At 40.2% G+C, this 25,239-nt stretch overlaps 1 protein-coding gene across 2 annotated transcripts in view; it reads right to left on the minus strand.

Annotated features, from left to right (window-relative positions):
• Positions 1-25,239, minus strand: part of PDGFC (platelet derived growth factor C) — a 211,266-nt gene that overhangs the window by 14,665 nt on the left and 171,362 nt on the right. The gene's annotated exons all lie outside the window — the stretch shown is intronic.

Genomic DNA, 25,239 nt, shown 5'->3' on the forward strand with positions numbered 1-25,239 from the left:
CAAGACATTCACTTTCGTTACCACAAACCATGGTAGGTGTGGGTATCTGTTGTTTACACAAAACAGAAGATGCCTCAGTGGTTCAGTTATGGACTTAACAACGGAAGCCTTAAGAGAGTTTCCCAAATTTTTCTTTTGTTTTCAACTTTTCATCCTCCTCATTCTGGAAAATCACCTGGGAGTTATACAAATGTGTGTCAGAGGAATTAAAATTTTAATGTAAAGTAATTAACCCATAAAGAATAAGAAAAAAAATATAAGTGAAAAGCTAAAGCATTTGACGCTGGAGAAGAAGTTGTTAATCAAGGTAGAAAACACCCAAACCATAAAAGAGAACTTTGATAAATTTGCCTAAATTTTTTGTAATAAACAGTTAAATACAGACACTGGGAGAACACCTTGGCAAACCATATACCTGTCACAGGACAGAGTATACGGAAAAAAACAAACTCAATAGAAAATGGACAAATTCCAGACAAGAAGCTTGAATGGCCACTAGACATATGAAAACATGCTAAAATTCATTAGTTATCAGAGAAATGCAAAACAAAATGTGATATTTCACATACAAAGAAAGAGATACTATTTCACTTACAGGAGATTGGTGAGCATTGAAAGGAAAGGATTGCCAAGGATGTGGGTAAATTAGAAGTTTTCTGGTCTGCCTGCAGAAGTGAGAATATGTTGGTATCACTGTAGTTGATGTAACTGATGTACACAGGATACTAAAGTTGAAGATGGATATGTCCCATGTCCCTGTAATTCACTTTTGAGGTTATAGCCTTTTATTTGTGCACATGGAAATATGTGCACATGAATATCAATTCATCACAGTGTTGAAAGGGAGAAACACCTTGTTCAACACAGTGTTGAAAGGAAGAAAACCACCTAAATGCTCATGTATAGAGCAATGGATTAAAGTACACTATTTTAAAAGGCAAGCACCAAAAGGAGGTAATAATTTCAGGAAAAGTTCATTAAGAAACACCCTCCTCCTCTCCCCGATTTTCAAAGTGGACTAAAAGTGGGGAGTGGTAGATTAGAACTGAAATCAAAACAGGCAAAATAAATACAGGAACAAATGCTCCACTTAATTTTTAAAATTTATCTATTTGCTTATCTGCAGAAGAAGAAGAAAAGGGAATAGTATGGAATAAAAGATTTATGTTGACTGATGTTTATTATAGTAATGTTTATAATAACAGAAAGTTGGTCACAATCTAAATTTACAGTAGTGGAATAGTTAATGACCCTGCAGTCATAAACTGAAATAGTGGGACAGGCATTAAAAACGAGGCCCTCTAGCAAGATGTGGAGCAACCTAAATGTCCATCGACAGATGAATGAATAAAGAACATGTGGTACATATATACGATGGAATATTACTCAGCCATAAACAAGAATGAAATAATGCCATTTGTGGCAACATGGACGGACCTAGAGATTGTCATAGTGAGTGAAGTCAGTCAGAAAGAGAAAGACGAAAACCATATGACATCACTTATATGTGGAATCTAAAATATGACACAAATGAACTTATTTACAAAAGAGAAACAGACTCACAGACGTAGAGAACAAACTTATGATTACCAAAGTGGAAAGCAGGCTGGAGGGGGAGGATAAATTAGGAGTTCGGGATTAACATATACAGGATATTAGATATAAAATAGATTAACCAACAGGGACCTACTGTATAGCACAGGGAACTCTATTCGATACCCTGTATTAAACTATAATGGAAAATAATCTGAAAAAAAAAGATGTATATATATGTATTACTGAATCACTTTGCTGTACAGCAGAAATTAACACAACATTGTAAATCAACTATACTGCAATAAAAAAAATGAGGTCTTCTAGGATTTTTTTATTAAAAAAGAAATGCCTAATATGTAGTAAATGACAAGAAATCCAAGCTATGTAAACATAGCATTATTATACCATGATTTCAACATACATACATTGAAACAAAACAAAGAAAAATCAAAAGCACCTAAAATGTGGAGTGTTCATCTATGGTTTTAATGAGAATGGGTGATTTTCACTTTCTTCCTTATACCTATCCATATTTTCAGCATTTTCTATAATAAGTATGGATTCTTTCTGAGATCAGGTAAAAATGATAACATTTGCTATAATTAAAAAAAAAAAACTATCATATCAGCTCTTCCTTTTCATCCTCATTACTCAGATACAGGGCAGACACTGAAAACAATGGACTATATTTAGCAGTCTCTAACTTTGTCTCCCTGCCTTTACTCTTTCTTATTCCTTTTATTCTATGCTGCATAACCCTGGGTTAATCTACCTAAAATAAGTTATCGCTGATCACGGGATGAATTTGGACAAATGCCTAGAGTGATTTCTCATCTGGAAGATAAAATCCAAATTCCTTACCCTGCACTCAGGATCCTCACCACCTGACCTTCGCTCACCTTTTGCATCTAATCCTCCACTCATCAAAGACAGGCACATTTTGTCCCAATCAATCTAGTCTCCTCACTGGCTGCTGCACATGTCATATTCCTCTGACCTTGACCTTGCACTTCTCCCCATGCTAATGTTGCTGCCCCACTCCCATGGGCAAAACTCTCCATCTTGTGATCCGCATAATAAATCTTTACCATTTTTAACAGCCTTTCTTGAAACCCAATCCATCCATGAAACCTTCCCGTGTAACAGGGCCATTGCTTCCCCAAACACCTCAATTGGGTCAATTTGGAAAAGACCCTCTCCAGACTCTCCTGTGGGCACATGGCTTGAAAAGCAGAGGCTATTTGCTTTTCACAAAAAAATCAGAAAGAAAGGACATCCATTCTCTGGGGCAGACACAGCCCCTGCTGGGACTCATGGCTTTGTGGGTCCCGAGCCCCTCTTGCCCATGGTGGTAGTGGGGCTTATAGAGGATAATCAGTAGAAATGAATGTGGCAGCTTTGGTCAACACTGATTTCATTCTTATTTTAAAGATCTACTTTCAAGAATGTCAAGATTCTGGCTAAAATATTAGCACTAAGATGTTTTTCCATTATTCTATCCAACTTTTAAGAGTAGAAAGCACATTTAATATATTCCTCTTTACTACCAGAATGTTTTTAATTGTCCAAGAAATGCAATATTGCTTTGATAGAGAGTACTATGATGACTGATAAGTATAGTTTGGATATAAATAAGCAATTCTCTAATAAAAGTGTTCATTACTAATTTAACCAATTTGGTTAATATTGATTAAATTTATAATGTGAAAAACTTGATGCAACGGTTTTGCAAATTTTTAAACTATAAGCCAAAATGTGTATGTTTATGTAAAGCAAAAAGAGTCAGTATTATTCAAAGGATAACTGAGTTATGACTGTGATGATACAAAACAAATCAAATGTGTCAATCTGCACACAGAGGGTAAGTGTATAGAAAGCCTATACAAAAAGTATACAGTATTCATTAAAGTATCAGAGTGCAGATGTATATTGTAGGCATGATATCAAATTGTTATTTATGCTCTGGGGTTGGCTTAATTTTGCTTCCACTTCTGTTGGAAATGTATAGAGCATTCCTTCAAGAACAATGAAAGTTCCAACTGAAATGAGGACCCCTGAGATAAAGTTTAAAGTAGTTACACAGAAAAAGAAAACAAAATAAGTCTGTAACGTTGGACAAACAGAATATGCCCATCTTGGGTTCAATGAAGTATCAGAATATCAATCCCCTCAAATGACAAGGGGAAAAAAAAAAACAACTTGGCAAATGTTACTGCATGCAGATAATTGGCTGATGTTATAAATCTCCACACTTTTAAATATTTCAATTAAAATAAGACAATGCTTTAAAAAGATAACCCCATACACACATACACACAGGCGCACACAAAGCAGTCCCCACCCAAAAGAAACAGGAGGGGAGAATTAACTCACTTCCTCTGGATTCAAAGATTCAATCCCGGGACAGAACAGAGGAAGCAGTGCTTTTCTTTTTTAAGGGCTTCCTCATGACTGTCACCCACCCACTGGTTCAAGGAACAATCAAGTTGTTCACTTTTGAAGTTCTGCTTTTCTAAATTGTCTAAAGGGATTTTTCAGAGAAAAGGGGGGCCTTGGAAAAAAAAAAGTTAGAGGGAAAAATATCTTCTACTTTTTTTAAGCTTTAATTTCTCCTCTAACTAAGAACTCCTCTTTCTGGTACAAGCCTAGAGGCTTTGCTCTCATATTTAGTGTCTAGAAAAGTCTACCAATATCTTTGCTGTGTAAAAGTACTTACGATTGGGCTAAGTGCCTCGAATTGAATTGGATTTGCCTATTCCCCACTCCCCAGCTCTCTCAGTTGCCATGAAAATAGATGCTTATCACTAAGCTATGGGTTGTGCTGGCTATATAGTGGCTGCCAATGTTCAGAAAAAAAAAAGCAGTGTTTCTTGGCTTCTGTAATGTACATAGCTAACTAAATCAATACCCCTGCTTCAGTAAGCTAGAGAAAAGCTTTTCTGCTATTCTCTTCAGTGCAGCAGCAATAACCTGGGTGGATAACCTAATCCTAGTCTAGACCCTTTTGGCTATATGACTTGGTAAGGACAGATCCTGAAAGAGGAGAAAAGAGCTGTGAAATCTCTATGCAATGAGTTGTCCTGTCAAACCATTTCTAGAATGTCAGGACCATGTGTAATGATCCTATACAAGATGAGGTCTTTTTAATTCCTTGGTGAGGATCATTCTGAGTGCCAGCATGACACGAGTGAAGAGCCCTGATCAGGAGACGGGGAGCCTGCACTTACCCCTGAAGCTACTACATCAGGAGAGGGAATTTCAGCAAATACTGTAACCCATGTGAGCCTCAGTTTTCCCCTCTGTGAAGCAGGGCTGCTTAAACCCAGTGACCTGTAAGATTCTCTCCATCTTTTACATTTAAGAATTCCATGTAACTGTGGGATAAAAGAGGGTCCGTTTTTTCCACACCCTCGCCAGCACCTGCTATCTCTTGTCTCCTTGCTGACGGCCATCCTAACAGGTGTGAGGACATATCTCACTGTGGTTTTGATCTGCATTTCCCTGATGATGAGTGATGTTGAGCATCTTTTTCATGTACTGTTGGCCATTTGTACACCTTCTTTAGAAAAATGTCTGTTAAGTTCCTCTGCCCATTTTATAATTGGATGTTTGTTTTGTTTGGTGGGTTATTGAGTTGTATAAGTTCTTTATACAGTTTGGATATCAACCCTTGTCCAGTACTTGGTTTGCATACATTTTGTCCCATTTCACAGGTTGCCTTTTCATTTTGTTGAGTGCTTCTTTTGATGTGCAGAAGCTTTTTTAGTTTGATGAAGTCCTACTTGTTTGATTTTTGCTTTGGTTGCTGGGCTTTTAGTGTCATTTCCAAAAAGTCCTTATGAACCATTAGTGGGAATGTAACTTTGTTTAGCCACTATGGAAAACAGTATGGAAAGTCAGCAACAAATGAAAATAGAGCTACCATCTGATCCAGTAATCCCAGTTCTGGGCTTGTAAGAAGAAGAAATTTGTAAGAAGAGGTCCTTGAAAAAAGAGGAAATTTGGACACAGATACGCACAGAGGAAAGACCACATGAAGACACAGGGAGAAGGTGTTCGTCTACAAGCCAAGGAGAGAGGCCTCAGAAGAAAGCAATCCTGCTGACACCATGATCTCCAACTTGCAGCCTCCAGAACTGTGAGAAAATGACTTTTGTTGTGCAAGCCACCCAGCCTGTGGTACTTTGTAACAGCAGCCCTGGCAAACTAAAACATGCTGTCATGGAATTCCCAACTTCATATCGACCAGAGCAGCAAACGAAGGTTAATATTATACCGTGTCCATTAAGTCATTTTACAAACATTTATTAAAAAGCCCATCATGTAGGTGCTGTGAGAAAACCGACCAAAATTCTTGCCCTTGGGAAGCTTAACCTTTACAAACCAAGTATTTTGTTTCACAGGAGAGACCTTTTCCCTTTGCCAAAACAAAGCCAAACTGAGAATTTGCTGTTACGAATCACATAAGCAACTCAGCAAGGATCAAACAAATCCTGGTGAGTGTGGACCATAAAAAGGGAACTTAATATGAAAGAAAAACTGAAAAACAAACATATTTCTACTTTTATTATTGAAACATAATGGGCAGCCCATGTGTTTGGACAAAGTAAAGGCCAGGGTGAATCGGTGTTACAAGCTCAAGACAGCAAGTAAGTTTCTCTGTTGACTTCTCCAGGTTCATTTAAAAAATCATTAGTGGTTTTGTATTTTCTTACGGCTACGTAGACACCTTATGCATTAATTATCATCTTCTTTTTTAGAAAAAGAAAAGCTGACTTCCTATTTGGAATAGTACTACCCGAACTGCTTATAATTCCACAATAAATACACAGCTTGAGAAAACCGCAGCTTGTCTTTCTATTAGTATTTCTGCGGTGAGTGCAAATTTAAAAATATAACATTGACAATGAAACTTCCCTGGACAAATACACACACACCAATGTTTACCTTGAGTAGCATAGCAACTGCTGCAAAATGTTTAGGGCCTATGGAGATTTATGCTGCAGCTTTCCTAGCCAAGGCATACAGGACATGTCAAACTGATAAGGGGGCTTCACTTCATTCATACGTAACAGAAGGGTTAGGAATGCGGATTAGGTTTTACTGTTGTAGTTATTGAAAACAAAAGAACAACAAAGCAATCACCCAGGTGTGGGAAGAGAAGAAAAAAGAAAAGTTCAGCCTTGCAGCCTTGCTTTACATCACTTTGAAAGGTGTCTCCAGTCTCCGTTACACCATGTCAAGCTGATATATTGAATATAGGGCTGCCTTTTAAAGAGCTTAAGAAGCAGACAGGGCCTGCAGACAAAAATTTCTGCCAGGAACGACTGACGGGCAGTGCTGTAAAGACACAAGAATGCTCTGTAACAATTCATTTAAACACGCTTCTTCCTCCATTCCCCCTGCTCTTATCTGAATCTGTCCCAAAAGTTATCTGGGTTATGTTTTTAAATGATTTTAAAGCCAGCAAAGAAAATCAGATGCTTGCATTACTACTCCAGAGCAGATGTTTTAATACTGTGTGGGTGAGGCAGATTATATATTTAAGTGAGAAATCCTAGGGAAAGTGGCCAAGTGTATTCATGTCGTGTCTTAACACTGAGTGGCGCTTACTCAGAGAGCATGGCAATGGAATAAACCTTGATTTGTCTACACAGCTGATCCCAGCGACCGTCCAGGCTGAAAAGGGAACTATGTTTACCCTCCAGCACTTAAAAGCTGTCACATCAAGGCTCAAACTTGAAGCTGACCTTCCCGGAGTTTCAGGGTTTCAGGCGAACCCTGAGTAGCAGCTGTGTTCTGTCTGGGCCCAAATATGGGAAAAGAGATGGCTAGCTTTGTTAAAAATTTCAAAAGAAAAAAAAAAAAAGACGAATGGTTATGTTATAAGCACAGTTTCTTACTAAATTAGTGGATGAGACTGTTACTGGCCCAGAGTTCCTTTCAGTGCGAAACTTGAGATACACTGCCATCTGACTAGACTGTACAAATTACAACACCATTACCCCAACTCCTGCCCACCTAAAGTTCCTGGTCTGAGGTCACCCCAGTTAAAGGGTGGAAGGTCTCCTGGAAACCAGCGCTTTCCCGGGACAGCTGACTGCGGGCTGGTGAATCAGAGTCAACACACACAGTTTTCCACTTCCTAGGTAAAACTGTGAATTAGCAGTAATGATCCAGACTGAAAGCTAGGATTCCATGGGACCAACTAAATAACACGGCACCAAGGACTCTTTCCACAATGGCATCTGCGGGTGAAGCCAAAATGAAGGGTTCTTTCCTACTGAGATTGTTGAAAGGATTCCTCTGAATCAAAAAATGTGACAGGCCCTAAAAAGCTGAGACAACATCTACAGCTACTAGCGTTTGATGACAAAGCACCACGCGACTTTTTCCTTAATCTTGTTGTATTGAATGCTTGTGGATTTGCTTTGTTTCAGTGCTCAAGAAAGGACCGACAGGAAGGCACTTCACAGGAGACAGAAGGTGAGCTAAGAACTGTTAGAAGAAAAACACGCCTTCCCCGAAACACTAGAATTAATGTGCACCTCAAACCATAAGGCTTAAGGCTCTTTCTTACAGAAATTTCTCTTGCAGCTCCATATTTATTCAATGCATCATTTAACAGCCATTAAGGGAAATTTTCGGAATGCTGGGAATCTAGCTGAGAAATGGCACCTGTATTGGTTGATATTTTCAATTGTCTATTCAGTAAGCTTAATAGTCAGAGAAGACCCTCAACCTCATTCAGATTTTATATGGGTGGAAGACTTTATTTGGGGCAAGAAACAATAGTATAAGTTATTTATTTTAAAATGGCTTGTCAATATAAAGAGTGTGAGCAAGTAGCTGAAACTGGGAATAGTAATAAAAAATCCCTAAGAAAGTTACTTTGAGGGGAACAATGAGATAATCTAATGGAAATAATTACCATGTACATAAAGTACGAAGGTCCCTGATGATGCCTCACACCTCAAGGCTGAATCTAACAGTCCATTTTCTGTCTTCAAGCTGACACCAGGCTCTGCAGACTTGCTTCCCACTTGGACAGATGCTTCTCCTTAGCTGTGCTTGCTGGGTCCACCCCACCTCCAGTCTGTCCATGCTTGGACCTCATGTATCTTCTGTCTGCATTCCTTCCTTTAGTGGCCTCAGAGTTTCGAGGCACTCCCTCCAGCTTACACTCTACCACCATCCCCCTCTCTGTAACCTGTACCCTGTGCTTCCTCAGTAAATGGACCCCATTGTGTGGAGTTGGTCTTTGCTCCTCTCCTGTGCCTTCACCCCACATCCCACCTTATCTCGGCTCTACCATCAGACTAGGGCTAGAATCTGTGATCATCTGATTTATTGTAAGAAATATGGATTTGGTCTTCATCCTGCTTCTTCAGAGTTCCTAAAGCCCTTGGAATTGCTGAAGTGATGAGAGCAATAAGGGTGTCTTTTGTGGTGTTAAGGAGATGACTCTTGACTGCACCTAAGGATGGGGGCTGGTTGCCAGGAGAACCAATCAGGTGAGAGGGGTTTGAACTTTCAAGTCTCTGGTCACCCCTCCTGCCCCCTTATCCACCACCCCCCATGCCCCGTCAAGGAGGCAAGAGGACCAGGTGGGTGAATCTAATGCCAATGGCCAATGATTTGACCAATCAAGCCTATGTAATGAAGCCTCCATGAAAACACAAAAGGATGGGGTTCAGAGAGCTTCTGGGTTGGTGAACAGGTGGAGATTTGGGGAAAGTCGTGCCTGTATGGGGCACAGAAGCCTGGAGCCCTTTCCCCATATCCTGCCCTGTGCATCCATCTGCCTGTTCTGAGTGATATCCTTTTAAAAATAAACTGATAATCTAGTAAGTAAAATACTTCTCTGAGTTCTCTGAGCCATTCCAGCAAATTAATGGAATCTGAGGAGGGGGTCATGGGTCAGAGCACAGGTAGCAATCTGGATTCATGACTGTCAGCCAGAATCGGAGGGGATTGTTGGAACCTCCCATGTGTAGCTGGTGGGTCAGAAGCCCAGGTAACAGCCGGGGCTTGTGCCTGGTCTCTGAGGCCGGGAGGAAAGCAGTCTTGTAGGACTGAGCTCTTAACCTGAGGGGTCTGAGTTGAGTGGAAGGTGGTTCCCCCAGCTGGTGTTGGGACACTGCTGCCAACACTGAACTTGGTCTTGGGACCCCCCGAAGAGGATCTGAGCGCTTTTCACCACTTCTACTGCTGCCATCCTATCATCCAAGCCACCACCTACAATAGCCTTCTAGCTGGCCTCCCTGTTTTCTTTTGCCTTTCCCTTTGTTGACTGAATTTACACAATTCTACACCAGATGGTCCGTAGGGTATAGTAAAAATACTAATTTTTAATTTTCCAGAAATATATATCTGCTTTTAAACATTATACTTTTACAGAACAGCCTTGTTTGAGAGATGCTATAGATTACTCACAGTGGAACCCAACGGGAGAGGTTTGTACAGATTCCATAAACCTCTGTACACTCCTTATGCCTCCTGAAATCTGCCCCTCCCCTCCCCTCCCCTGGCATCCTTCCTTCCATCGGGTGGAAGGCACTCCCCAGCCCTCCTGCAGAGAGCAGATGATGGAAAAGATGGTCTCTTCTTCAAAGGAGGGGAGCCATACCCACCGACCAAAGAAAATGGAGCATTTGCATAAATTACACAATGAACACTTCCTTTATGTGTTTCTCTGTAGGGGTCAAAGTTTCAAGCAGGGATCATACTACCTACCTCAGAAAGTTGTTTAAGAATTAAGTAAAACAGTATCACTAAAAATTTTAATAAACAATTAAGCCTTGTACAGACTTAAGAATTATCATGTACATTTTAACTGTATATTTCATCATCCCCACTATGTCAGTTTTACTCAAGATAAACAATTATCTTTAAAAGTTTAGTTCCTGGGGACTTCCCTGGTGGCTCAGTGTTTAAGAATCCACCTGCCAATGCAGGGGACACGGGTTTGAGCCCTGGTCCGGGAAGATCCCACATGCCGCAGAACAATGAAAAACGTGCGCCACAACTACTGAGCCCATGTGCCACAACTACTGAAGCTCAGGAGCCTAGAGCCCATGCTCCACAACAAGAGAAGCCACCGCAGTGAGAACTGCACACAACGAAGAGTAGTCCCCGTTCACCGCAACTAGAGAAAGCCTGCACGCAGCAACGAAGACCCAATGCAGCCAAAAATCAATCAATAAATCAATAATTAAATTATAAAATTTAGTTCCTGATTTATGTTGTTTTGTGCTGTATGGAGTGACATTAGCTATTTAGTCCATGTTCATTGATACCCAGCCCAACACTCTTATAACACTGACACGGCTTGCCCTGCACCACAGGGAAAACCTTTGCTCAAACTTCTTTCTCTCCTAAAACAGATTTATATTCAGTAGCTGTTCTGGGGAGTGAAATGGACATTTTAGAACAACAAGTTCAGTAAATGCACGTCTAGGTATGTTCATGGCCATGAAAAACTCTATGCTGAGAAACTTTAAAAAAAATGCATAATAATGTTCGTAAGTAACATCTCTAGTTTTCAGTTTTCTGAATTCATATTCCTTGCCTAAAAAGTCTTTATATGAAATGAGACAAATAGAAACCCCAGGAAAAGCACAGGATTTCACTAGTCAGGCCCACCGTGTAACAGTATCTTAACTACAGTGTATGGCCTTGTATTAAAACAAACTTCTATAAAGTAACTAGTCAGCATGCAGTGTTCATGTCAGCCATGGAGGAACATGAAGAACAATTATTTTATCGAGTGTGAAGTCATTGTCTTTTGCAATTTTAATCACTCCGTGACATTCTTATTATGCTACAGTCTTCAGTGACTGTTCACACATCCCAACATCTCCCAAAAATAAAAGTATAAGCAGTTATATGTTCTTTCATCATATTCTTTAGCGTTGGTCACTGCACTAAAATGAAATTGTGTCACGTGGTCAGCATTCTGGGCAGGTCAAAAAAAGAATCACACAAGGCGAAAAAAAAATTGTGAAAAGTTGCTACCATCATCCCCAAATACACCTGAGATGCCTTTTCCTTCTGTTGATATAAGCAAGACATAGCTTTGAAAATAGGGGCAGATGAAAGTAACATCATTCTGCAAACTTGACTGTACGACTCAGGTGATTTCAGGAAGTGATGAAAACGAACAGCCACAGAGCTTCTGATGGGCAAACCTACGTCTGTGCGTAAGGACTGCAACACCATTTAAAAACTAAGTGCCAACATATATACAGTGGGATATTACTCAGCCATAAAAAGAAACGAAATTGAGCTATTTGTAATGAGGTGGATAGACCTACAGTCTGTCACACAGAGTGAAGTAAGTCAGAAAGAGAAAGACAAATACTGTATGCTAACACATATATATGGAATTTAAGAACAAAAAAAATGTCATGAAGAACCTAGGGGTAAGACAGGAATAAAGACACAGACCTACTAGAGAATGGACTTGAGGATATGGGGAGGGGGAAGGGTAAGCTGTGACAAAGCAAGAGAGAGGCATGGACATATATACACTACCAAATGTAAAATAGATAGCTAGTGGGAAGCAGCCGCATAGCACAGGGAGATCAGATCGGTGCCTTGTGACCACCTGGAGGGTGGGAGGGTGGGAGGGAGGGAGATGCAAGAGATATGGGAACATATATATATATATATATATATATATATATATATATATATATATATATATATATATATGTATGTATGTATGTATAACTGATTCACTTTGTTATAAAGCAGAAACTAACACATCATTGTAAAGCAATTATACTCCAATAAAGATATAAAAAAAAAAAAAAACTAAGTGCCAAGAGAGCAACTGACTCTGCCCGAAAAATATCAGGGGAGACTACAAAGAAGAGATGAAAGTTAACCTAGAGCTCAGAGAACAAGAAAGCACTCAGACGAGGAGGAGGAACACTTCGGATATTTACAAAGAACCTGAACTGGGAAACCGAAAGGTGTTGGGTTAAAAGGAAGAGGAGGGCAGCAGAGGCACTGCCGTCGGGTGGGAGAGCAGGTGGTGGAGGGTGGAGAGACAGACCGAAGTCTGATCAGGACGCCTCTGTGTGAGCCAAGCACCACAAGCAGCAGGAGAGTGAGAGCCACTGTAAGAAAGGTGGGATACGGTCACGTTTTTTTTTCTTTTTTTTTTCTGTGAGGAGGTGCCCTAGATTGGGGGAAAGGGCGTGTAGAGTCTGGCGGAGCCATAAACAAGGTTTCGGGCTTGAAGCTCTGCCCATGCTGCTTTCCCGCGATGGGAATTGCCTTGTTCCCTTCTGCACCTGGCTCCCCACTGCTCATCCATGAAGACTCAGCTCATCCAGGAGGCTGTCACCAGCCAGACTTCTCTCTCCATCCACTATCGCTGGGCTACCTGCCCTTCTCATATCCCATGTCTCTAGCACCACACTGACTTGAAACGATTGCACATCTCCTTCAGGGCAGAGGACAAGCCTCATGTCTCCTGGATAATGTTTTGGTTTTATTTTCATTAATTAATTAATTAATTTATTTATTTTTGGCTGTGTCGGGTCTTTGTTGCTGTGCGTGGGCTTTCTCTAGTTGCAGTGAGCAGGGGCTACTCTTCATTGCAGTGTGCTGGCTTATCATTGTGGTGGCTTCTCTTGTTGTGGAGTACAGGTTCTAGGCATGCGGGCTTCAGTAGTTGTGGCTCACAGGCTCTGGAGTGCAGGCTCAGTAGTTGTGGCTCGCAGGCTCTAGAGTGCAGGCTCAGTAGGTGTGGCTCGTTGGCTCCGTAGTTGTGGTGCACGGGCTCAGTAGTTGTGGCTCGTGGGCTCTAGAGCACAGGCTCTGTAGTTGTGGTGCACGGGCTTCAGTAGTTGTGGCTCACAGGCTCTAGAGTGCAGGCTCAGTAGTCGTGGTGCACAGGCTTAGTTGCTCCGCGGCATGTGGGATCTTCCTAGACCAGGGCTTGAACCCATGTCCCCTGCATTGGCAGGCGGATTCTTAACCACTGCGCCCCCAGGGAAGCCCCTCTTCTGGATAATGTTGATCCCTAACGGTTTTTAGGGTCTGGCAGAAATATATCAACGGAACGCCAAAGAAAGAGTATATGCTATGAACTGATACCCACCGTGAGGAAGGGAAAGAAGGGTGTCAAAGCACTTAACTGTGGTTGCATCAACGGGATCTGGTAGCTGATGGAGTAGAGGGAAAGGGGGGAAAGGGTCCTGCATGACCTCAAGTACTTCCAGCTTCAGAGAGTGGGCTGCCCATGACATACCTATCCAGGGTACACAAAACAGGTAAGGATGGAAGAAACAAAATGTTCAGGTTGGGGCATTTGATGGAGAGGATTGGTGGGGTGTGGACACAGCCACCCCTCCCTGACATCACATATGCAGGACTGGCCATCGATGGAAACTGACAGTTATTCACAGGTATATGTTGGTTACAGCCATGGACTAAGAGTGCAAGAAAAATGAGAAGACTAACAAGGGGAGGACATCGGGATTTCCCAGCACTTCCCCGCTGTGATGCTGAGGCAGGGGAGCTGGCACTGGTTCCCAGAATACAGGAGTCAAAGGGGCTGAAGGGGGCCTGAGGCACCAGTGGTTCTGCGGCGAGAGAAGAGAGATTTGACAAGTGAGGTGGGCAACATTAAAGTGACGGAAGGCCAAGGAGAGGGATGCTGACAGGCCACTGTAGTCGCTAAATAGGTGGCCTTCTGTGTCCTCGGATTTACTGACCTTTCACTGAAGGAGGTAAGGAAGAGAGAGGGCCTTCCAGGGAAAGGAGCATCGGTGCAGGAAGTGAGGAGAACTGGGGTCAGTTGGACAGTGAGAAAGAAGAAGAAAGAATAGTGGATTTATGGGAAGGTTGATTACAAGGCTTAATAGAATAAGGGGATTAATCTGTTGTATTTCCAATCAGAATACAAGAGGCCTAATGAAGAAGAGCAACTTGAAGACAGAAGAATTCATATCCACTGCAGGTAGAGAGAGGGCAAGAATATTCTTCCCAGAAACCACAGGGAAACAGAGTAAAATGTCACAGCATCTCTGAAGGACAATTGGATGGTATTTTCTAAAATCTTATGTTTATATTCAGAAATTTATCCTAAGGAAATAATCAGAGGTATAATCCAAGGATATATTTTGTAGCAATAGGATTAGGGAAGAGTAAAATTAAAATGAAATAAAAACTTAAATGTTCACCAAAGGAAGATTGTTAAAAATGGGATTATACTGTATGTGTGAACAACGGTCCTCCATACTGCCAATACTTTTCAGCGTACATATAACAGTGTAGAAATGATCTCTAACAACATAGGGATAAGATTGCCCCTGTGAGTTAAACTATAAAGCAAACAACAAGTGACATCACACATAGGCTGAGAGAGAGCAGGAAGCCTGAGATCTCCTTCGTTGTTCCCTAATTTCAGATTAATAAACATCTAAAAGTAGACTCTCTGGGGACTTCCCTGGTGATCCAGTGGTTGAGAATCTGCCTTCCAATGTAGGGGGTGCGGGTTCGATCCCTGATCAGGGAACTAAGATCCCACATGCCGCGGGGCAACGAAGCCCGTGCGCGGCAACTACTGAGCTCGCACATTCTGGAGCCCGCACGCCACAATGAAGAGCCCGCGCTGCAATGAAAGATCCCCCATGCTGCAACTAAGATCTGATGCAGCCAAATAAATAAAGAAAGAAATAAAAAGAATCCTTAAAAAATAGCAGACTCCCCGGTCATCACCCCGATAAGCAGGGCACCTCCTGGATGCATGTATCTTCCTGAACGGAAGCAGGGGCATTGAAGGAAGGGGGTTACTGGGCAGATTTGTCTGTAAGTGAGAGGGCTTGAGAGTGTGATTCTCAAAAGTGCAACAATCACACGTATACAGAAGGTAAAACTCTTCCAACCAGAGTCAACTAACGGGGTTACTAAAACAACCAGCAGATTTCTGCACTAGAATTTCTAGACTACTCAGGAGAGGCCAAGTCACAGTTGAGTTTATTAAAGTTCAAGGTAAATGTATAGATATCCTCCCACATTTTTTTCTTTGTCTTGTCCTTACCCTGCAACTCGGCTCTACCGACCTTTGCCCTAAGCATCCTTAGGTGGTCTGGAACCATCTTTACACCCCTCACCCCTACCTTGCTCCCTAAAAATCCTCATTATTTCAGCTGATTTCAGAGAGAGGACTGAGGGACTAAAACATGTAAAAGTGTTAGTAAAAGCTAACACTTTTACTCTATAAAAAATAGATACAACCACAATTAATAGCATCTTAATTATGCAATTAGGATAATACATATACTCATTCAATTATTTTTATTTGCTAATTTAGGCAGCCCTAGTTGGAGAGTTTCAAGCAAAGGCATGTTATTATTTGAATATGTTTGAAAAGGGTCATACCCAATGCTGTGCTGAAAGCAGACTTCAGGAAGGCACTTAGCAGGTAATGCCAGTAAAATCCGAATGGAAACGTTGAGGAGGCATGCGGATGTTCAAAAAAGGGTTTTAGCTGAGACACAGGGGCTGGATGTATAAATTTCGGAGCCAACGGCTTCTGGATTGTATGAAAAGCCATGCGATGGGCTGAGTTTGCTGAATGAGTGAGTTTTGATGAGGAAGAGGTAAGTATCATGGCTTCCAAGCCTGGATAGAGAGGTCCTGATTAAAAAAAGGGGCATGACCCTAGGGATACTCCCATAATTCTATGTCCAAGGAAGAAGGGGGAAGCAGTAGAGGGAACTGAGTTAGGAGGAAACTGGAACGGGTATGACGATCTAGAAAGCAGGAGAAAAAGTGTTCAGCAGGAAAAGATAAAGGATCAGCTGTGTCCAGCACTGATGACAGGTCTGATCAGAGAATCGGACACTCGATTTAGCAATGCCTGTACGACAGCATTGTACATGGGGCACTCCAGCATCCTCAGATTTTGGTCCCCAAGGGGGTCCTGGAAGAAATCGCCCTAGACCCTGAGGGACGACTGCGTGTGTTCTTTGGAGACTTTTCAGGTGTGATTTTGGTGGGGGGGGGGTGAAAAGCTTGAGGAGGGTGAGTTGAGGAGAGAATAAAAACAGAGACAGCAAACACAAAGGGCAGTTGAGAGGTGCTGCTGGCCGGAGAGCAGACGACAGGATTGGTAGTGGGATGGGGACATGGGATCAGGAGAAGGACTTCTTCTTAATACAGGAGAAATAACAGCCTACTTGTAGGCTGAGGGACGTGGGCCAATAAAAGGTCAAAAACATTAAGATGTTGCAAGAGAGAGAGGGGGGTGCTGGAACCCCCCCCAGTAGATGCAGATAAGAGGGAGGGGTCAGGCAGGCATGGGTTCCCCAAGGTTCCCCCAAGGCTGCAGGAAGGAGGGCCAGGTGGGTAAAGAGCAGGCTGAAAGATTGTGATCTCTGGTATTTTCCTTGTGAAACAGGAAGCAGAAGCATCTTCTGAGAGCGGGGAAAGAGGAAAAGATGCTCAAGGTTTTAAAAGAAGGTATTGTCCAGTGGAGTCGTGGAGAGTGGGACGGAGGGCGGACAAAGCAGGTGTAGAATGATTGCCCAGCAACACAAGAGAATGTGTGAATCTAACCTAAATGCAGAGATTATCGTACTGAGTGAAGTCACTCAGAAAGAGAAAGACAAATACCACATGACATCACTCACATGTGGAACCTAAAATATGACACAAATGAACTTATCTGCGAGACAGAAACAGACTTACAGACACAGAGAGCAGACTTGTGGTTGCCATGGGGGAGGAGGATGGGGGAGGGATGGATTGGGAGTTTGGGGTTAGCAGATGCAAACTAGTACATATAGGATGGATAACCACCAAGGACCTACTGTAGAGCACAGGGAACTATATTCAGTATTCGGTGACAAACTGTAACGGAAAAGAATATGAAAAAGAATATATATGTATAACTGAATCACTTTGCTGCACAGCAGAAATTAGCACGACACTGTAAATCAACTATACTTCAATAGAATATTAAAATAAAATAAAATAAAATAAAAGCACCATCAGTCAGAATGACAACAGGGTTTCCTTCCTGGACTCCATGAAGGGTGTGGGGCATGATCTTGGGGTTGGGTGTTTCCAGAGCTTACTTACGTCAGGTGCATTTGCCAAAAGTCACCAGTAAGGGGTCAAAAGTAGGCACACACTGGGCTGATACGGGTGGAGACCAGCCCGGAGCAAACGCTGAGCAGAGAGGACACAAAGAAATGGTTAACTCAGGGAAGAATGTCGCGGGTCCAGAATCACTGCACCCTCCCAGGTGCCCTGAGCTTCAGAATGCTGTCGCTGAGGCCCTTTAAGAACTTGACTAAGATTCAACAAGAGTCGACACTTATCTATTTTAGAGATTTTTAATGACAAACTGATACAAGAAGTTTTTATGAAAACATTCATTTCAGTATCAGAAACTCAGCCAGGCCCAGACTCCTTAATTGAATTGAGCATCTGGCTAATTTAGTCATCACTGTGAATTCAACGTTACCTCTTATTCAATGTGAAAAAATGCTGAAATTCCATTTCTAATTTTAATCATTTTCTAAGCAATGCACTTCAAAGAAGGGTATCTGGTTAAAAGTATTAACTTCATGGCGAACTTGAAACTTTGCACATAAGCAGTATAATTTGAGATAAATCAGCTTTAAAGACTTTCACTTAAGTCCGATCACATGAATATTCATGCAGTGAACATGATGCCACTTTTTTTTTCTGTGTTTCACAAATGGTTACTTTAAAAGGATTTATCTTTCTAAATGTCTTTCCTAGTCACTGATGTGGAAATACTTTCCTGCTTCTGATGATTTTATGCAGAATACATGGAAATAATTATATAGTGGTCCCAGCAAAACTGTGGTTTATATGCTCTGATCAGCTGTCATTTCAGCTTTGCTACTGCGACTCACAGTCTAGGAAGTGGTTAGTTTTGTTCTGGGGTTGAAAGTATAGAATTATATATTTGTTGATGCTGGGCTAACCTCTTTCTTTGATATTCAGAGCATGGCATAATCCTGTATCCACTGAGTAAAGCAGTTTCTCAGAGAACTTTGGAAATACTTGGGTTTTACTGAGTGTACAACTGCCACCTGAAAGCACTGATTTCCTGTGCTAGCCAAGCTGGATGAAGTTGGTCTGATGTGAGGTTTTCCCTCTAACCCAACATAGAGTGCGGACAGAAAAATGTAGGAATCTTAAACAGCAGTCCAGAAAAGAAGTTTTTCTGATTTCACTAAAGAGTAATGTACAAAATAAGGGTAAGGCCCATACTTCTTCACTTGAAAACTATGTACTCTGAAATGGTCAATGATGTACACATTGGCTTCTTAAAATATTTACATAAAATTTTACATAAGACAAGAGACTCAGAGAAACCAAAAGTATCTACGAGGGATGGGGGTAAAAAGGTTGATTATGAGTACAAAATACATTACGACCACCAGAAGGCTGTGGGCTTTTTGCAAGCTCTTCATGGACATAAGTACACACACACGCACACCATCTAGAACCACTGACATTTCTCTCACTGAAAATTAGGTCACTTGAGGCATGGCTAACAAACAGAGAAACTGAAGAAGCTGAGCGTTTATAGCATCTGGAGCAGTGAATATAGGAGACATCACTTAAGACTGGAAAAGATACTTTGAGGCAACACAGCATCATGGAAAGAACATGGAATTTTGAATTCAAAAATCTAGGCATGGACCTGGATCCACCCTGTATTATTGGTCGGTGTGATCATTAGCAAATCATTTATTTTCTCTGTGTTTTAGAGTATTTGTCTATGTGCCAGGGATAATAATAATACATAAGCCACCTAATTTACTGGGTTGTTTTGAAGCTCAAATCAGATAATGTGTATATATATATATTTCATAATCTAACAGGTGATTATGCATTACTAGTGATGGAGAAAGTCATAAAATTATTGCACGCGGTTTCAAAGGAAAGATTAGGACCAGTAAGAGGGAGTTAAGAGAACAAAGATTTTTGCTTAATATAAAAAAGAAATTTCTAAAAACAACACTGTTTAAAAGCAGAGTGTCCTCAACAGCTTAAAAGACAATGAATTCATAAGTTTTGCATCAAAGTCACAAAGTCATTTTGTTTGGGAAACAAAACATTTTTGAACCAGATGGAAGTTATGCAAAATTAATATATAGGGGTCTTCCACGTTTGAAACTCTATGAACTTGGTTAGACTAAAAATATTCAAATATTAATAATACAAAGAATCTTTGCCCTAAGTCGGCCACCAGGAGCCACTGCTTTGTGTCCTGCAAATCCTACCCATCCCAAACTTTCTAAATAATAATACTAAGTTCAAGAAGTAAGCACAGGAATTTGCACCAATTATTTATTGAGATTTTAAAAATCAGTTACCTGTGTTAAAATAAACATGTTAATGCATGTAAAAGTATTGTGTGACTGGAAACTTACATGATATTAACCTAGGTATAGATACTATGGTGCTTTACTGAGAAATGAGCAATTCAGTTAATTAACAGGGTAGGAACTTGGACATTTTTATATTACTTCATATCGCCTGAATCTTTTTTCCTGTCTCGCTTTTAAACTTTAGTTCCTAAGTAAGCATCAGTCTCACACCTTGAAAGTGACAGTGATTTCTTGGGCAAACCACCAAGGTTTTTCCCAGGATCAGCATTCTGAATGGGCCCAGGGCTATGCCTCCCTGGCTTCATGCTCCAGGACTTGATTTATTTACAACAGAATACAGAGGCTGGCATCTTTCCAGCCAGTGCTACTTATGACAGTGCTACTGGCTATCATTGGAACACCTGCCTGCCACCAGAACACCCATGAAAGATGTACTTATCACTCATTCATCTGCTTAAAATTTTGGAGTGTTTTCTATGAGCCAGGTACCCTGCTAGGAAGTGAGACTATAATAGCGACTAAGACAGTTGTGCAGGGCAAGGCATTTAGATGAACTGTAGTGATCCCTGAAAAAAAAAAGTATAATTATTATGGTTTACGTTCAATTTGTGATACCGTAAAAATTAATAAACAGAAAACTCAATTAAAATAGAGTCACAAGGCCAGAAGAAGGAAGTCTCATGCCCAACAACTAGCCTAGCCCCACAGGAAGAAAAAGTCTATTTGTTTTAGATCAACAAAACATTTATAAGGAACTTTGAGATTTAAAAATGACCACATTGAGCTTGACGTGCCTTTAAAACATCCAAGCCAAGAGGCCTCGAAAATGAATTTTCTTTTTTATCAAGAGTATAGTAACAACAGTTTTAGGAAAGCAAAAAGCAAAACAGGAAATAATGTGAAAAATGAAACTAAATGATGTAATAAGTAAGGGTTATTTAAAATAAGGCTTGAGTTCTGAAGAATTGACTCACATGTTGACTGGGGGAAAATCTCCTAAATAAAAAGCAGTGCCAACAAAGATTTTATAGCAGTTGAATAAATTTTAAAAACAAAGATTTATGTATTAATTATTTAGCTTTAATTATTAACTATTATGTAATGCCCAATAGAATTGTTCTAAAAGTAGTAAAATATGTTAGTAACAGTAACTTTACACAGATGCAACACAAAGGCAAATCTTAAAACAAATTAAAAATGTGCATTCACTACGTGGTACATATAGCTACGGTAGCAACAATGTAATACCCTGTCTGTCTTGGGCCTGAAAGCCTAATCTACATTTGGCCATCAACTTTCAAATCTATTCTAGGAAGGCCTGGAAACTCTGTATGCCTAATGAAACCCTCCCGTTTATTATTCGTAGAGATCAAAAGGGGTATGTGAAAAGCAGTTTCACCATGGTTAACATCTGTAAATATTTCCTCTCAATCCCAAGGGTCAAGAAAAAAAGTCTAGCATCTTTGCCCATACTTAAAACAAATGTGACAAGAGACTGAAATTCTTAATGTTCTCAAAAGTAGAGCATTGATAGGAAAATGATTCAGTAAGTATTAATATCTGTATGATTTAGATATGGATAAAAGATTGAAAAAATGCAGATTTCATTGGAGCCATAATCCAAATATATAAAGAAAAATACAATTGTTATGAATACAATTTAGAGTAAGAATAAAATGGCAATGTTGTGGGATGCTTGAGACAATTTGGAATTGAATTAAGACCTAAAAGTCACACTCCATGCAAAATATTTTGCTTTAATTATTTAGCATTACATAGGACATTGTTCTAAAAGTAATAAAAGATGTTAGTAGCAGTCACCTTATACAGATGCAAGACAAAGGTAAAAAACACAGAGCAGAAGATTTAAAAACAAAAACCAGCACATCATAATTAGAAAAACTCAGATGAGCAGGGAAACAGAAGAGCACACATGAGCAGAGAAATATTTTGAAACTAAAGCATCTTCCAAGCAAAATGTCTCAACTGAGTGACAAGTTATTTTTACTGAAAGTGCTTTATCTTCAAGCAGAAGTGTCATTAATACACAGAGAGTAAATACCATGAAAGGCCCCATTTCATGCCATGTGCACAGCTCAGGAAGCCCAGAGACCTGTCTAAACCATGGAAAACGGTGCTTTCCAAAACCTTTCATCTGTGTTTCCAGTTGGACCGTGGACGGCACAGAGAACTAATTCAAGCCCCATCTTCATGAGTTGGCCCTGAGACAGCTTCCCATCCCAGCTCCAGCCTCTGCTCTAGTGTCACTGAAAACTCACAGAGAACTGCAGTGTGTGCAAGAAGCCATGTCCTTCCCCCGTGCTGATGGCTGTCGGCACCAAACAGTCGTGGGGGACAGGTGGGCCCTGGACTGATGATTCAGAAACTGCTAATTGAACCCTAAATTCCTGCACTAGAAGATTGATGAGCTCTTCAAAAGCCAAGCATGGAAGCAAACTAAGCCAATAGTGCATCATCGCAAAAAAGCTGTGCATTTAAATACCATAGACTACAGGGAGGCATTCAATCCATAGTTCCTATCATCATTCAGGTGTCAGTACAATCCTGAGAGGTCACCATCAAGCACAAGCTCCCAAAGGAGTAACTTTTCAATGGGTCAACACTGATGAAAGACCTTGAGTCTCCGTTTCCCAAAATCCATGGTACATTTTGCAGGGGATCATGGAAAGCGTTCTTTAACATCAATTTTGGGGATTTTAAGAATGAATTCTTACATATTTTAGCATAATATGGTACTTTCCCAGGAAGGTGAGTAAAATGGTCCAAAGCCCTACTCTTCCATCTACAAATGATGCATCTTTTAAAATTGAGGTCAGATTTCTCCAACTCAAGTTGTGACGTGTTTAGTGGGTTGTGAAACTGATCTAGTACATTTAACTAGCATTCTTTAAAAAAAAAGAAATGGAAGACCAAAAAGTCGGGTTAACTTACAGAAGAGTTGAAAAACAAAATGAAACAACAACAACAAAATGGCATTTTCCCAAGTGAGGAAAGGGTGAGAAAGTATAGACAAAATTCTGAAATACTAACTTTGAAAATAACAAAAGTCAAGCAGTTGTTTAAGGTAAGAAGCATTTAGGAAGTGGAAAGAAAGAAAGAGAGAGAGAGAAAGAAGGAAAGAAAGAAAGGAAGAAAGGAAAGAAAGAAAGAAAGAAAGAAAGAAAGAAAGAAAGAAAGAAAGAAAGAAAAAGAAAGAAAAAAAGAAAGAAAGAAGGAAGGAAGGAAAGAAGGAAAGAAGGAAAGAAAGACAGAAAAAGGAAGGAAGGAGGGAGGGAGGAAAAGGAAAGCCTGCTCCACCATTACTTTGGTAAATATCTAATATTTTTCATAAGCTATTTTACGTTTTCAGTAAGATAAAAACATCTCTTCCTAAATCTTCATCGGGAGTTCTCTATAAAGGATATTATAGGAGAACTCTATAAAGTTCCCTATAAAGGATATTCCGAGTGAGTCGGAAACTCACTCCTTCAAACTAGGTAACTTCCAGATGCCATGCTCTTCTCTGCACCTTGAAAAACAGCAAAGCTAAATCACAGGGGAAATTATAGAAGAGAATAAAAATGCATTAAATGTCTAATTTGTGCCAGGAGTGTTGTTCCCACTCTGACAGCCATACGAAGACACAGTTATCACCTACATTTCTACTGGCCACACTCATTTAATTTACAATTTTCCAATGACACACTATCAGGCAGTGTCAATATCAAAACTGAACAAAGGATGAGAGTCCTTATCTTAACTGACCTTCACTCAACTGGCCTCCCGGTTTAGGTAGCTTTGCTATTACGCAAAGCACACTGACTGATGACGCCGACAACTAACTGAACGCTGCTGACATCCCTTCTGCTCTTTCCAGTTGGATTCTACACCTACCAAGAGACAGTTGTATTGTTCCCCAAACTACTTCTATCAGTAGTGCCTGTTACTGTAATGCTCCTTATTTAAATATTATGTAACCCAATCAAACAGAGCAGTTGTCTCTGAAAACTTAGGTAATTGGGAAGGATTCCATCCAAAATGAGTTACTATACAAAGTTGCTATTCAAGTAGGTATGAGAGAGAAAACGAACATTTAGGAGAGAAAACCTCACAACAGCTTAGTGGAATTCTGCACTTAGATTGCATTGAAAGCTACCATTGACTTCTCATTTTTTACTTAAAGACATACAGACTGAAAATCAATATTAAGGCATTACAGCTATGATTTTTGAAAGAAATACAACAAGTTTCCAAGTAGCATATCCCTACTTAAATAAAAGGTCTTGGCTTAAATAAAAAGTAGTGAAGTTAAAATTAAATGCTTACAGGATAAACAGAAAGGTCCTACTGTATAGTACAGGGAACTATATTCAATGTCCTGTGATAAACCATAATGGAAAAGAATAGGAAAAATAATATGAAGAAGTTATACATCTATATCTACATATCTATATGTATAACTGAATTACTTTGCTGTACACCAGAAACTAACAGAACATTGAAAATCAACTATACTTCAATAAGATAAATTTTAAAAAGTTTAAAAATTTAGAAAATTAAATGCTTACAGAATATGTGTATCATTGTTAGGACTCTCCTTCTGAGCTCTCTATCAACTAATGGACGGGCTATCAGCCCCCAAAGCATTCAGGAGCTGCATTCCACAGAATTCTAAAATTAAAAAGTACCTGGAAAATATCACGTTACTATATTTTGCTTTCGTAACAGTTTAACTTTTACATATTGTACAGTTACATTTACTATGTAAATACTCCCACATACCATACCTGTTGGAACCTCATTATACAGATTTCGCATGAGAAGAGACCTAGTAGCACTGAAGTCATCAATCTCTTCTGGAGAGATGAAGGGCTTTTAAAGCAATCAGTTCTGAATCTTGACATCAGTTTAAAGCTATAGATTATATCTTGAGCTCTCAGCATCCTAAAACTTCATTAATATCTGTCTCAGAGGCAGCAGACCCTTATTCATGGATTTATTTATAGTGACTATTTACGTTTCATATGTTCACTCTGAATCCCACATCCAGACGGGTGATTTGTGGTATTACTTTTGATTTTATAAGCTTTAATCTATGATAGATGTTCCACTCTAAAATGCTGCAAAAACGATTCTGCACCACACTACAGAATTTCAGATGAAGATTATAAGATCACCTAGCTCAGGACAGAAATTCTTCTCATGACCGAAGCTGATGTTCTGAAGCCATTTTGTGATACAAAAATATGTGCTCTTTCTTGATTGAACCATTTTAAAAACTGTCTATTAATCAAATGTCCTTTTT

This window comes from Mesoplodon densirostris, chromosome 1, assembly GCF_025265405.1.
Source record: "Mesoplodon densirostris isolate mMesDen1 chromosome 1, mMesDen1 primary haplotype, whole genome shotgun sequence".
In the NCBI taxonomy this organism is placed as follows: Eukaryota; Metazoa; Chordata; class Mammalia; order Artiodactyla; family Ziphiidae; genus Mesoplodon; species Mesoplodon densirostris.